The 15774-nt window shown below is 38.1% G+C and overlaps 1 long non-coding RNA gene across 5 annotated transcripts in view; it reads right to left on the bottom strand.

Annotated features, from left to right (window-relative positions):
• Nucleotides 1-1279: 1279 nt before the first annotated feature.
• The window catches only part of LOC107053383, a 322875-nt gene continuing 308380 nt past the window's right edge, over nt 1280-15774 (bottom strand). For 4 of the 5 annotated variants that reach the window (XR_005860128.1, XR_005860130.1, XR_005860132.1 and 1 more), the window contains one exon: nt 10499-11082. This is a non-coding gene — a long non-coding RNA (uncharacterized LOC107053383). Of the gene's footprint in view, nt 1732-10498; nt 11083-15774 lie in introns of those variants that run through there. The other variant, XR_005860129.1, reaches the window with a different exon arrangement.

Below are 15774 nucleotides of genomic sequence, written 5' to 3'. Positions count from 1 at the left end.
AAGTGTTTCTCCAGCTCTTTGTTTCTGTTCTTATCTTTACTTTGGGGCTGAGTCTTGTAAGACTTGGGTGGTAGGGTGATGGCCACTGAAAGGAAGATTAAGGTTACCTTGGGAGCAGTCTGCTCAACTTCAGAAGCAACTCAAAATCGCACTGTTGTCCTGAAATTGCATGATTTCTTCTCGTGCCTCATTCTACTGGGTTACATTTGGCATGTGTAGAGGATACAGAGGAAATAATAGCTGAGGAGTGCTACTGTTTCCCAGGAGCCATTATCTAATCCTAGCTCATGTTTTCATGTGGTAAGCAGTGATGACTGAACTTACAGTGAGCGGGGTTGGTCCCTTCTCACTGGTGACAGGATGAGGGAAAATGGCCTTAAGTTGCACCAGGGTAAGTTTAGGTTGGATATCGGGAAAAACTTCTTTGCAGAGGGTTTTTAAGCACTGGAATAGGCTCCCCAGGGAAGTGGTTGAGTCACCATCCCTGGATGTGTTTAAAAACTGTTTGGAAGTGGTGCTTAGGGACATGATTTAGTGGAGGGTTGTTAGGGTAGTATGGTTAGGACATGGTTGGGCTTGATGATCTTTAAGGTCTTTTCCAGCCTGAGTGATTCTATGATTCTTTGTTTTTCGTAACTGTCCTTGAGATGCTTCTCTGGGATATCAAATGCAGTATATGACTGTACTGCTTGCTTTACCTATTAGTGGTTTGAGGAATTTCCTTACAGTTCTTAAGATAATCCAGATGAGTTTGATGTTAATTTACTGCTTGTGGAAAAGTGGAGTATGAAAAGAGAAAATGCTGTCTTGAAAAGGCATGTGCAAATCTTATGAGCACAAATGAACAGTTTGCTGGCATCTGTATATGTTTCATGTGTGGTACCATTCATTCCTATCACTTGTTCAGAACTTCTCAGAGTGCAACAATAATTCATGACTTTATGTAGTCTGAGGAATGCAGAATCAGTACTTGAATCTGCAGTTGGGAAATATCGTAGGCAATTCTGGCTAATAATTATCTGGCCAGCTATCAGGCATGTTCCATTCAAGACAGTGATTCTCAAATATTTTCTTGATTTTTTTTTTTGATTGAATGTTTTTTGGTTTTGTTTTGTTTTGTTTTTTCCTGTGAGCACTACAGTCTTTATGTAGAAACCAATATAAATTTCCAGTTCTGGGCCAACTGGCAGATTCAAATACAAATATTACTAATTGGCCACTCAAGTCTTTTTAGCAATTAATTCAGTTATAAACAATTCAGACCTTTCTATAACCAAAATAAGATCCATAGTTGGTTTATTTTTCACTCAATTATTTAATATGGGACAAAGATGTGTTACAAACCATTACTGAGGGGAGGAGAATGAGATGATCATAGACTCATAGAAAGGCTTGGGTTAGAAGGGACCTAAAGCCAACCCAGTTCCAACCCCTCCCCCCCTTCAGTGGGCAGGGCTGCCCCCCACCAGCGCAGGCTGCCCAGGGCCCCCTCCAATGTGGCTTTGAACACCTCCAGAGGTGGGGCACCCACAGCTTCTCTGGCACAGCCTGGTGTCTGGACCTCACCACTCTCTGAGTTTGGCAGACAGATGAAGTGTATTGTAAAGCCGTATACATACAAAAGATGCACTTTTTCCTTCATTTCAGACTTCTGCATGAAGCATTCTCGTGATTTATCCATGGTAGGCAGCTAAACTTGCGTGCTCCCCTCCAGGAGGATGCGAATGAGAACTGCCAAGGTAAAAGTGAAAAAACTTATGAGTTGAGATAAAAACAGATGAATAGGTAGAGCAAAAGCTGGGCATGCAAGCAAAGCAAAATAAGGAATTCATTCACAACTTGCCATTGGTATGCAGAAGTTGAGCCATTTCCAGGGAGGTGGGGCTTCATCGTGTGTAATGATTACTTGGGAAGGCAGACACCATAGCTGTGAACATCCACTCTTTTCTCCTTTCCCCCAGCTTTTAGTGCTGAATGTAGTGTCCGTCATGATATGGAATATCCCTTGGTCATCTATGGTCAGCTGTCTTGACTATGTCTTCTCCCAGCCACTTATGCACCTCCATCCTTCTCTGGCAAAGCAGGGTGAGAAAATACTTTGACTGTGTGTAAGCACTACTCAACAGTAAATAAAAGATCAGTGTGTTACCAACATCGTTTCCATCACAAACCCAAAGCATAGCAATATTAAGAAAATTAACTCAATCCCAGTACAAACCATCATAAATATTCTGTCAGCAACTTTGAAACTGAAAGAATGAGGGGAGGCTGTCTGGGCAAAAATGTAAGTTCCTAACCCTGGCTGTTGGTACAACAATGAACCAAATATTCAGTAAAAATCAGTTGCTCTCACTTAAAATTATGCACCTGTATGCTTGTACATTGTTAGTAGTTTTGCAAACAAATACTTTGTGATACAATCACCGAAATGGGTAGTTGCAAGTAATTATGCAGGTGTTTCGGCACTGCATTGCTGTATGGTGAAACAGAGCCTCTAATGGAACTGTCAATATGGATCCCATGGCATTCCTTATAGATGCCAAGGTGTTTCATCCTGGTATTCCAACTGGATTTAGAAATTGATTGCATTTACTTGTCTAAACTGCCCTACAGTCAGTGTTGGCACACTGTTCTTCCTCTTTACCAGTTTTAAACTGTTCTCTATTGTATTAGCTGCATTCCAGCTTATGATATCCACATTTTGGGGATCATTAGGCTCTGATCCATTCAGGGACTATCAGTTCCTCCTTGGTTTCTGAATGATACTTCATACCTATTTGGCTTCAGTTCCAAATTCCTCTTTAGTCTCTGTAGCATTGTGTTGCTGGTCACTATTTGCTCTGTTTATTATAGTTCACAGAGGCCGAGTGGAAATCACAGCCCATCAATGCTGGGATCATAATAAGCACATATTTGTTTGCTTATAAATTTCTAACTATGGTGGTGTCACACTAATGGCTAACTAAGCTCCACCATGCTTTTCTCTCATTCTTCGTCCCTATAGGAACGGGGGAGAAAATATGAAAAAAATTTGAGTTGAGATAAGGACTGAAAGGTCACTCATGATTACTGTCACAGGCAAAAGACTCAGCACAGGGAAATGAGCAATGTGCAACAAATTACACTAATGACATACTAGAGCTGTAAGAACTAAAAGCAATTAAAATATTTCCCCCAACCATCCTCCCCCCCCCCCCCCCCCCCCCCCCCGCTGCCCAAGCAGTGCAGGTGAATGGGGGCTTTGGTCAGCTCATAGAGGTTCATCTCTGCTGCTTCTCCATGGTTGCTCTCCGCCTCTGCTCCACAAGGAGCACAGCATACCATCCTTCACAGACTCATCCTGTATGGGCTTCCCACAGGCTGCAGCTCTTCAAGCACTGCTCCAACAATGTCTTGGTACTATGGGGCATGGTTCCACTGAGATGACAGCTACCCCAGCCACCTTGCCCTTTCTGCACTTTGCTAGTCAACCCAGAATATATCTTGGCATCTTGCATCTTGTTTTGCTATTTTGTCTCGCTTCTCTTTTCTGTGGCTGAAGAGGAAAAGCAGCTTCTAACAAATGGGGTTAATCTTCTAAGGTGCCAAAATCTACGGCCCTATATAGTGAAGTGTGTTTACGGTGGATTTTAAAAATGCAAATGGGTTTCCTGATTTCAAGGGTCATTCCCAGGGTGCAAGACACTGTCCATAAATGACAGTGACACAGCCAGCAAAGTGTCAGGGGTGCACATTCTCTTCCATAATAATTTGTTTCCTCTCTGCTGTGAATAAGGGAAGTGAATGAAAGGCATAGTGTATGGAAAGACTAGGCATGTAAAGAGAGACAGGCTTGCTGAGGCCTGCTCATTACATAAATAGAGGTAAGGTGGTAGGCCAGTCAGCAATGGACACAGGTTTCTGTGCCTTAAGCATGCACAGTCTTACACAGTTCTCTTGGACACTGGATCTCACTCTTGCTTTCCATTTACTGGGACTCTTCAGTCTGGATTTTTCAGCTTAATATAATCTATGGTTACTTCTTACAGTCTCTTGTGTATCTTAAAGTTATTTTATTAAAGAAAGCTTTCAGTAAAGATTATAAGACTGAAGACTTGGTGCTGTAGGTGATTGAGAGAGAAAAGAATGTTACGCAGTGTTTTATTTCATTATGTTGTGTTTCTACTGTGTGATAGCTTGGAAGACAAAAGGGTACTGCAGAAGCAGAATTGACTTCACAGTCAATTCAACAGCAGATATGTTGCTGTACATAGGTGTATGACTGGGTCAAACTAGTGTGAAAAACAAATCAGGATAACATGTTGTAAATACTCAGGTAAATTAGTGACATTTGCCTACCTTGTATTTAATTATTTCAAATATTTTTACAGGATCAGCTTATCCAATTTATGTCTGGTTCAGAGCTTCGCTGTCAAGTCTTATTTTGAGACAGAATACCTATGTCTATACAGTTGAAATAATACCTTATGTTAATCTCTGCACAGATAGTTTAAAAAAATAACAGGCAAACATTTTTGAGGGTAATAAAACTATGCATACCCAGGGTTGTGAAAGTTCCCCTGGAAACATTTGAGAGAAAAATTTTGCTGCTCTTGTGGAAATCTCAGTAGCCTGACTAGCCTATTTGCTTCTCTTTGGAAATGCTAACAGATAGGAGAGCAGGCTGTGGACTTGCAGAGGGCTCTTCTTTGGGCCTGAACTGTGTTGTTTCTTTTTTAAGATAAAAATATTTGAGAGCTTTTTAGTGCAACAAACTTCTTTTCAGAATTGCATAAATATGTGTTTGTGTGTTTGTCCAGAAACGGAGAAAGAGATGAGATCTCAAGACGCGTTGCAAGCCTCTGGCTCATGGATGTTTGAAAAGTGAATGCTGGCATAACTCTTAGAACAGCAAAGGTACAAATCCCTCAGTAGCTCCCAAGTGTGCCTTATTTGTCCTTATTGGTCCTTTTACAGATAAAGAGACACTGTTTCCAGACACACAATTGATTTTAATGTTAACTTTTAGTCACTCAGGGCAACTTTTTAATGTATGTTTCTACAAGGCCAAGTGTGGCCTCCTTGGCTCATGTGCGAAAGCTTTGGCACAGTTTTACACCTCTATTTAAACATTGTTTTATAGGCTGAACTCTAAATCCTCATTGTCTGAACTGTCAGGATGGTGAAGGTGATTAGCAAGCTGCTTAGATTGAAAAGTGGCCTATTTTAGGTACGCTGATTCTCTGCCAACAGTTTCTGTGTTGGTGGTTTTTTGGGTTGTTTTTTTTTTTTGTGTGTGTGTGTGTGTTTTGGTTTGTTGTTCTTTTTTGTCTCTTCATTATTCTCTAAATGGACTGCAGCATCTTACTCTGGTGATTAAAACTATGTCAAATTGCACATGACTGCCCAAATCTTTCAGAATTGATTATTAATAGGGTTTTGGAACAAATAAAACTGCGTTAATTAGTGCATCTGTAATCAGCGATAATCAACTCTATTCATCTATAACAAACATCTTTGCCGATCCCACTGTAATATAAAGTGAAAGTGGCAGCAGTTGTATATTAACACAATTGGCATGAGCTTTGTTTTAGCATACATTCGGTACTTGGTGTGATCTTTTTTTTTTACTTGTTTCATATGTTTAATCATATTTCAGCATGTCTGTAAGATTTGTTGGATACACAGTCTTTCATAACTTCTGCTGTGGCAGAGGACCTACTATAAATCAACAATGATTTATTGGTCTGAACCATGGCTGAGATCTTTGTCTCGCAGATTGTCCTATCTCTATTAACCTTATTCACGTTGCTGCATCTTTTGGTGGTTTATGTTCTTATCTGTATGTATTTATGGCATATAAAATATTAAATGTTATGGTCTGATATCGCAGAACACGGACCAAAATACTGCCTCAGTCACAGGTTCTTTGTGAGATATCCAGGTGCCACAGATGTGCGTTACTGCAGTCTCTCAGAAAGATCTGAAGTGGTTCTAACCAGTATATGAAGATAACTCTTTTGGTGGTGTACAAAATTCAGAAGTTTCCGAGCTATGACCAATACAGGGTCAGGAACTTTGTAAGGTGTTATTCGCAAGGCTGTCAGCACTGATTATGGCCAGAGATCTATCTTACCTAGCATCCTTTATCCGACAGTAGAGATAAGCCTCAGCATTGAATAAGATCAGGGCAAATATATAGTATATTTAATCCAACTTTGTCCAGGCCCCTGTTTTTCAGCTCAGAATACATGGGCCTCATGTTTTGTGTTTGTTTAATAACTTGCAGTGTGTTTTTGAAGTGTGAGGTACTGGAGTGCCCTTGCTTGGAAAGCATTCAAATAGTCTAGCATCTGTTTTATAAGAACCATGCCTTTTTTTTTGTTGTTGTTGTTAGTCTCTCCTACTTGTATTAGGAAGAAGTGGACACCTGGTTCTTATCCACTTTTCTGTTTGTCTCCATCTTCTGTGTGACTTGTGTTTAGGTAATGGAAGACTGCAGTTAAGTGCCACCCTAGCCTTCTCTTCAGGCTAGATAAACACTTCTCCCTCAGCCACTTCTTGCAGATCATTTGCTCCAGCTCCTAATCATCTTAGAGGCCTTATTCTGGACTCAGGAGGAAAACTATGAATCCATGTTTGATCTCTATTGGTTTGCCCACTTACTTCTATAAACTGCTAAAATTCTGAGTACCTGCTGTTGTAAACAAGTACAGAACAGGCCTTGAATCCTTCTGGATTTTCTGGGGAAACTGACTGAGCTGTGTCCTCAGTAGCACAGAATGCAGCATTAGCTGGTTGTGGCTTTCAGTCAGCTACCAGAGGAATAAGTTTTGAACTGAAGTGCAACTGGAAAACATTTTTAATTAGCTTACTACCTGCCTACTGGCTTGATTTTGTTATTTTCTTTAAATTGTATTGGGGAAATGCCAAAACATCTGTAAAGTTTTATTTGAAATTGAAAAGCTTTATTAGTTTGGTGTCAAGGACCTTCTGTACTCACTTTTCTGTAACACTCAAGCCACTGAGCACTAGTCACGTGAATCCTGATAGAAAGCAAATGTTAACTTTTCATGCTTGAGTACCTACTGACAGCTAACATTGAGCTTGTAAGCACATGTATTTGCACTGGAAGTGGTATCTGCTTTATGAGAAGGAACACTGCTTAACATTATAAGGTAATGGTCCTCAGATCTTCTTGCCAGAATATAAGAATGGAGACCATAAATAAGATCTGAATTATATCCCTTCTTAGCCATGACTATTCACGTACAGGGTGTGATGACCATGATTGTGACAGAAACTCACTGGCTAATACAGTCAGTGCTCTCTCAGTATATATAATACATATATACTATGTTTGAAGGGAAAGAGAAAGTTTCCCTAGAGCCTTTTTGCCAGACTCCCAGCACAGAAGCTGTTAACATAATCTCTGTCAACCGGAACAGGCTTTCACCAGCCTGAGAACAGAGCCCTCTTATCCCTGTGTTCTGTTCCAAGTACAGCCTACTCTGAAACCATGACCTAGACCAGATCTTATTTATTCCAATCCAGTTTATGGGAACTCAGCTCAGCACTACTTGAAATAACAAAACTTTTGTGTCTCTTTGATAATTCAACTTATTTTCCAAGTGTTAAATGAAAAAGAAATCAGTATATCCAATCTTACTGGAATTAGTCAAGTTTTTATGTAGTGCAGGATGGAGAACTATTGTAGAAATGTGACCGTGTATCATAATTGTGAGATTCACACCCTGTGAAATAGTAGAAAAAGTTACCAGGCAGATTTCCCATCAGTCTTCAACACTTTGTTCTGATTTGGTGCCCTGGAGCACATAAAATCTAGATGAATTTCCAGTTTGCTTTGACTATCATTCTGTAGCTAAAGGTTCTTCAGAGGGGACAAAACTGAGAAGCTGGATGACTGATTTATTGTCTCTTTTTGCCATCCCTGTCCACTTGGGGAGTGAGTGCTGTGTTGGAGGCGAAGGAAGGGAGAGACCTCATCCCTCTGTAGCCTTCTTGAACACACGTGGGTTCCAGTCCTCCTGTGACTTACCAGGGAAGGGAAATTCAGGCACACAGTTCACAAAGAAGCTGACCTCAACCATCCTCCCGGTGTCTTCTTCCTGCTGCTTATTTCGCAATCAAGATGCATAGTTCCATGTATCATCCTCCCAAAATTAGGGCTTTTTTATTAGGAATTTTGTGTTTGCTTGCTAACATGGAAATTATGGAGAGCTTAGTCTTGATTTCAACGGCAGTCTATCAGCAGATCGTTTACCTATGTTACACAGCAATCAGGTACCTTGTACGCATGCCTTGTGGTCTCTTCAGATGACCACAATTGTGAAAGAGAACAATAACATTAGCCCAAGTCTGCAATTTTTGTTCTGTTCTTCCCAACTGAAGCAACAAAGGCATTTTGCATACATGCTGTTTTAGTAAGTTTCACAGATAATTGCAGAAAATTTGCTTTAGTGTCTTTAAAACCTTAGTGACCAAAGACTTTTTCAAGTTGCAGGTGGTTACTCAACTAACACTGGGACAACGTGTGAGCGCTTTGATACATGTAAGTGTTCTGAACACGTAACTGTTCTGCCTTTAACATAGATGTCGAATCATAGCCTTATTATCTGACCATTTTCTAGCTACGGCTAAATTTAATTTGTTACTTTCACATGAGGCATTGGGTTTGCTGTTGTCATTTCTTGATGGAGTACAGCTCTGTCTGTGGATTTAAAGCTGAAAAAAAAAAAATACAATCTACTGTTGCATGTAAAATATTGCTTCCTAAATCCAAGTGTAGCCAAGTGTACTGTTAAGTTATTTAGAAGGTTCTTAAATTATTTCTACTTCAAAAAATACTTTTATATATTCCATTTTGTTAGGTTAATACAAAATTACTTTCTTGGCTTGACATTGATATAAATGTGTTTTTTCTTTTTCTTCTTACCCCTCTTTACAGAGAGGACAGTAAATTTTGTTGCTTGATATTTAGAACAGATACTAACTTTGAATAGAACATTGTTCCCTAGCCAGATCAGTAGCTACCTAATTTTTTTCCAGCATTAGCTCAGGACTGGCAACAATACAACAGTGAAAAGAGGAAAAGTTTGAGCAGCTTTGGAGATTGCTTAGATTTAATCCAATAGCAAACACTGTTAATTTCTCTTTTTATATGACATCTCCTCTCTCTCCTTTAACTATCTGTGGACATCAGCCCTTAATCTTATTTTGATAAGAATGGCAGAAATAAATCCTTTTTGATAGCTTTTATTTCTTACTAGTTCTAAATAAGGATGTTCCTAGTGTGTATTAATCTTGCTTGGAGATGCTTAATCAGCTGGTCTCAGAGAGGCCAAGTGTTCTTATATTGCCTGCTATCAGTTTGGCTCTTCTGCATTGCTAGTCAACTGTGTCAGAATGTCCGCTGTTTGCACTAATTCAAACCATGAAAATTCTCCGTTCAGTCATTTTTTCCCACAAGACTAGAGAGTTACCTTCATTTTGTTTTATTGAATCCTATCTAAGAGAACAAAAGGAGCAAATGTCATTTACATATTCATTTATCACAAATGAGACGAGTACCTTGATTTCTTTGTTCTCCTCCAATTCTTTCTTTCTGAAAAATTTAGTGTTTTGCACACACCATCCCCCCGCCCATGCTTTTTATCCTTGTTTAAGTTGCCAGGCCAAATGAGGAAACAATTACAGGATGTTGGCTTTAAAAGTGTCTGACTTTGCCAAATAAGTTTATCTTTTTTTTTTTTTTTTTTCACTGTGGCTTAAAACATCCTAAATTCAAAGCCAAGTTACTAACCTAAAACTCATGGTAACTTCAATTTTTTTTTGCATCGGGCTTACAATAAACTTCAATAGTATTTCCACAGTCTCTTTGCCAGTGATTAGTTTGGAAGATAGTATGTTTTGAATTTGCTGAGAGATCTACTGCTCTTAGCTTAGTTTTAGTACTTTTAAAAAGCAATCAATAATGCCCGTTTTGTAATAAGCAAAATTTATGAACTGACAGGCAAAATGTAATTATAGTGGGTATTCTGTACAAGAAAAAAGAGGTGATCTTAAAACCATCTCAGCATTCTGTTTGCACTCATTTTCATTCATATAAATGATTAAGTGGTTCTGTGCTGAAACATTTCTCTCTCAAGGCTTAACATGGGTCTGGAAAAGTTGTTGCCAAAGATTTTTATAATGAAGTCAATGACCATTTGCATTACCCTTCTACAGCCTAAATTTTTCGCAATATCATTTTTTATGTCTTAGGGCCTAGCTTTGATATCTTTTATTTTTAATCTCTGGGGCCTGGACTCAAAAAAAATGTGTGAATTCATGACAAAAGTGAAGACTGCATCAAAAACTGGATAGGTTTTGCAATTAATGAAACTTTTTTCCTCTGCCTTTTCTCTGCTGAGAGATGGCTCCTTCCTGAATGAACCACTGTAAGAACATTCCAAAAACATGATATAATGAAGAAGAAAAAGAAAATAAAAGAATTTCCTGCTTTGAAATGATTTTGTCTTATAGGGACTGATCCAAAATTCACTGGCACTTGTGAAAAAATATCTACTGAGTTCAGTAGGCCTTGGAACAATCTCAGAAATAGAGATGTTAATTTAGTTTCCGTTGAAAGTCAGGTCAAAACTATGTTTGTCTGTTATTTAGCAGTGTGTTGAAATGATATAGACAATATTTATTAACTACATTAATGATCAGAAATTACAAGGGATTTTAGTACAAACTAATTTTGAAATAGGCACACTTTGACATGCACAGTAACTGCTTTTCCTACTTTGCTTTTGATTATACATATTTCTTCATCAGTAGTTTTGGCTGTGCAAATTCTTATCAGATGATCTACCATTCTATGTATTAGAAACAAACAAAATCAAAACCAACAAGAAATAGAACCTTGATGTCTTTGAGTCTTAATGTCTTCATGCATTTAGGTAAATACTCATTTAACCAGTGTAGGTCAGATCATCTGATGGGCCCTCCAACTCTGCCTAATATGTAATATTAGCGTTGAAACTGGTATGGAGCATTGATGCAGCAGCTACAATTCCATAATGTATCCTGCCAACTCTGCAACACAAAGCACAAAGGACATTATTTGCAGTGCTGATCAGTTGATCCTAAGATATAACAAATTAATTTGCCAGGTCTGAAATTGGAGTAAGTGAAAACCCGCAAGTGTGCTAGACTTACTGGAAAAATGGATCAACTCTTCTAGAAGAGAAAAACCCTCACTATGGCTTTCTTCAGTAATAAACTCAAATTGAGAGATTTGTGCACAAACCATAAAGCCCTGCTGATCTTTGTGGGACAGTATGTGGGTAAGGAGATCAGTTGGCACAAATCATAGAATTCTTAGCACTGGGGCCTAAGACTTACAGTTGGAGAGGATGCAAGAAGATGAAAGGAGAAATCTGAGCCTGCTCTCAGATATGCTTCTCAGCGTGGCAGAGTAGCACAATGACAGCTATTGTTAGGCTAGATGCAAATTCCAGCTACAAACATTACATCAGTTTTCTTGCAGGATTAAAAAAAGAAGTCTTCCAGATACCCATATTTCATTTGTGGGAAGTAAAATAATGATGCTGTTAGCTACTGGGGTAGAAGATAATTTATATACTGTGTATGAGACATTTTTGGTTAAGTCAAGCTTGGAAGATACTTGAATGGATTTGACTTGTGAGACTAGCAAATAGCATGTATTTTATAAGTCTTTTTTCATGTTAGAGAATGTTATCAAAGTTTTAATAACTAGTTTGCAACCAAATGTATTATCTGGAATTGGTACTAGTTACCAGATCTCACGTTGTTTAGTTTTTTCTGCAAAGAAAGAAATAAAGAGAAATAAAGGATAGAACCGAGCTCTAACCTTAGTCAAGTTTCAACAGGCTTATCAAGTTAGAAGAAAAAGCTACAATCCGGAGTTAAATTTCTTGACAAAATGTTATGGCAAGCTGACCTGCATGTTAGCCTCAATTCAATAGGGAAGCTTGCTGATTTAAGCCCACATTTGTATGGGAATGTGGTGTTATATTATCTGTATATCCATGTATTAGTATGGGCTGCAGATGTGTTTGTCTAAGCCTGGAACAATGGTCTAGGTATTCGAGCTTTGCTGTCTTTGTGGTATCTATCTGACAGGAGGTTCACTCATCTCCAAAATAGACTGATTGGCAACTCTGCAAACTTTATTTTCTTGTCATTACAAAAAAAAAAAAGGGAATTATCCACGTGCTTGTTGGCTGCTTTCAATCTCTAGATGCTTCCAGGGATGTGAACCACACCAAGCATTTAGGGTTTGGAACTAGATCATCTTTAATGTCATTTCCAATTCAAGCCCTTCTATGATCCCACAGTGAAGCTGCAAGTTTTTTGAAGGGGTCGCTGTCTTGTTTGCTGTGTTGGTATAGAGTTAACACAGTAGGACTCTAATGCATTAAAGTTATCCTGAGGTAGGATAATTCTTAACTGCAGCCTCTTCTCAAACAATGGAGTCTCTTTGTGTCAGTGTCAGAAGAGTGATAGTTATAAATGTAATGGACAATTAAGAATGTAAGGCAGATCCACAAATAAGTGTTTATTATACTAGAAACCGTTTTGTGTGGTGGAAAGGAGCGGGTAATCAGTATTTGCAATGAACCCATTTTCCACTCTGGAAATCTGAATTCTGCTCTTTGTGTCTTGCAGCCCACATTTTCTCAGCTGGAAACCTTTGTTTGGGTCTATGTTACTGAACTTTGTAATATAACTGCAATTTGATGACACTTAACTGAGGCAGAGGAAACAGTATAGCTTTCAAATCTTTTCTTAAAAGAAGAAAAAAAGAAACAGGACAATTTTCAACATTTAAGTGATTAGAACCTGTCATTTTATGTTGTTGTTTTCAGACTGACACAAATGACAGGACAAAGAAGCATGCATGGAAATAAAATGAAAATTCAGAACAGATGTCAGGACATGTTTTTCATGCTGAATGTGCAGAGCGGTCAACCAGGTAAGGCAAAAGCATTTTCCCATTTAGGAAATAATTAGATGGCCCATCATGGACAAAGTGGCTTTACCAATTTCCTTTTTCTCTAAATTTCTTACATTCTTATTGTACTCCAGTTGCTATCCAGTTTTTTGTGACTAGAAGCTTCATCATCATCTGGACGTGAACCTACTCTTAGGGAAATGAATAAGTGAACATTTATTTAGCTGGCTATTCTGCCGATGTTATATCATGCTGTTATGTTCAAGGTCTAGCAGCACATCCATTTGGAAGCTCAGAGTGTTTCTGAAAGTTTTTATCACAGTTACAAAATTGAACATAAGACAAAATAAGTGACAGAAGACATACTGTTTTTATCATCTTGAAGAGTATAATTATTTTGAAGTGATAAAAAGGTATTACACATGAATGAGTTTAGGAGATGAGAAAAAAAAAAAGAATTGGAGAAAAACAAACCACCAACACAAAGAGGTGAATGTGATTCTGGGATCTTTGTTTTCATTGAGGTTTTGCTCCCAAATATAGCCTTCCTATGGAATCTCGCTGCAATGACTTATCTTTCATGTTCATAAAATAATTTTTTCTCAGGGGAGTGAGAGAGTAAAACTCTAATTATTTGTGGCACTAACGATTGACCTCTCCAGGTATCAGTCATTTCCACGATGTGCTGGTCTATTACAAGTTCGTATATTAAATCAATTTGAGAGTGGTAGATAATCCCCACTGAGGACAATGTTAATACTAAAACCTAGAAACTGAAAGTCTTTGGTCTGTAATAATTTTTTCCTGTAGCTGTTAAGCGAGACTTGCTGAGTGACTAGCTACAGCAGCAGGCCATGTTCCCAAGCCAATGATTTCTACTATGCAAAAAGTAGAACTGGTCAGTGCTCTCCCCACCATGAACTCTCTTAGATTCAATGCTTAACGTTGTCACCAATATTCTCAATGTAAAGCTATCTGTGTGATGTATAAACAAAATAATTCAATTTTTTTTATATTTGTGTAAATGGTTTGGTGAGGTTGCTTCTGGCTTGCTCCTTACATATGGATTTCCAGCATTAGTAATAAGAAATGGAACATGTCTCAACAACTGCTAATTTAGACATTACTAATTTTGACATATAACAAGATCAATAGTGGTGAAAGATAGCAGCTTTGAGAAACATCGTTCACTGAAAGGACCGATCTTCCATTTTTCAAGGAATTCAGCCTTCAATTACATAAAATGCCCAAGGAAATAAAGCTAATTTTTAATGACATCTGGATGCAAGGTCAGTAATAGCACAGCAAGTGCAATTTTGGTGCCTTTGAAAATGATAGAGAACTTGGTTAAGGTAAAAATAGCTAGAGAACTGGAATTTAAAGGTGATACTTTGCCCTCATTTCTGTGTTTTCCCCCACTGTAATCCTTCACCACCACTTCATGGTGCGCACAGTGATATGAATTAATGCTAGAACATCAACCGTAAATTGGAATTTCTTGAGTTTTTTCTTTTTTTTTTTTTTTTTTTGCTTCTGTGTGTGACACCACGCTCTGTTTTTCTAGGATTAATTATCTGATGTTGTAAGTGCAGGAACGGTGTCCAGCAATTGGAAATTTTGTGCTGACTGGTGCCAAAGCTTCCCCATTAAAAAGTCTCATCACCCCTTTTTGCAGAGGTCAGGAAATCTTGATATAAAACTGAAGTTTTTTTCTGACAAAAAGAGGATAATTTTATGCTGGAACTTTCTGGATGTCAAAGTCCAGAAGAATGGATGTGTTGTGTTTGTGTATAAATACAGTATCTACTACTTTATATAAGGTGTGCGTGTGTGTATCCATGTAAAAGACTGTTATAAGTGTATATGTGAGTCTTTCTTCTGAATATCAGCCATTTCAGTATGCCTTTCCTGTGGATGGAAGATTTAATGGAACCTTTGTGGTTGAGATGATTAACCACGCTAACCACCACAGTCTGACCATAGAAGGAAAGAGCTACTGTTTTATTCTTAAATCATGAATGTCTAGTGTTAAATGTGAAGAAATATGAACAAGTTCATGCAAATACAATTACTGATTCCTAGTATTCTCTCACACCACATTTACATGGAATCCATCACAATTCTGCCTAATATACTGTCACTAAGGACAAATTCTATATGCTGTATTGTTATTTGGCTTTCTATTCACATTTCTTAGGCCGTGTTTTTCTGTGCAGAGCAGTTGTTTCACCAAAAGTTTAAGTGGGCTCTGCAGCCAGTTTTGTCTTTACACTAAGCATATGCATACAGCCTGAAAAATTACTTTGCACTACTTTGAAAGTCCTTAGAGAATCTTACGTAGCAGAAAAATCTGTTAAATTTGTCACCTCTGCACTACTGAAAATATACATTTCCTGCTCTGTCCTTTTGAAGACTTTTCAGCCACATAGTGTTGTACTCAAGACCATCCTTCAGCTGCTCAGCAAAGTTCTGACTCCATCAATAGTAACAGAGTTGAAATAAGGTTCAGCATTCCAGGTATTTGGATTTGAGTACCAGAAATCATAGTAAAAGCTTAAATTAAGCATTTTTTTTAATGATTTATTTGTATTCCTTTTGACATGCATTCTTCATTCTGTCCAGACTAAAAGTCAATTAAATATGTTTTCAAAGCTATTTTTTTCCATAACCATATTCCATGGCAATATGAACTAGATGGGCTATCAATTGGATCTTAGCAGTTTAGTTTTGGATATCTATGGTTAAGTTGCACTATCTCCTTTCAAACTTAGTGAAGTTTTATTTTAAAT

This window comes from Gallus gallus, chromosome 5 (assembly GCF_016699485.2).
Source record: "Gallus gallus isolate bGalGal1 chromosome 5, bGalGal1.mat.broiler.GRCg7b, whole genome shotgun sequence".
Classification (NCBI taxonomy): Eukaryota; Metazoa; Chordata; class Aves; order Galliformes; family Phasianidae; genus Gallus; species Gallus gallus.
This window is presented reverse-complemented; position numbering and strand designations above follow the sequence as displayed.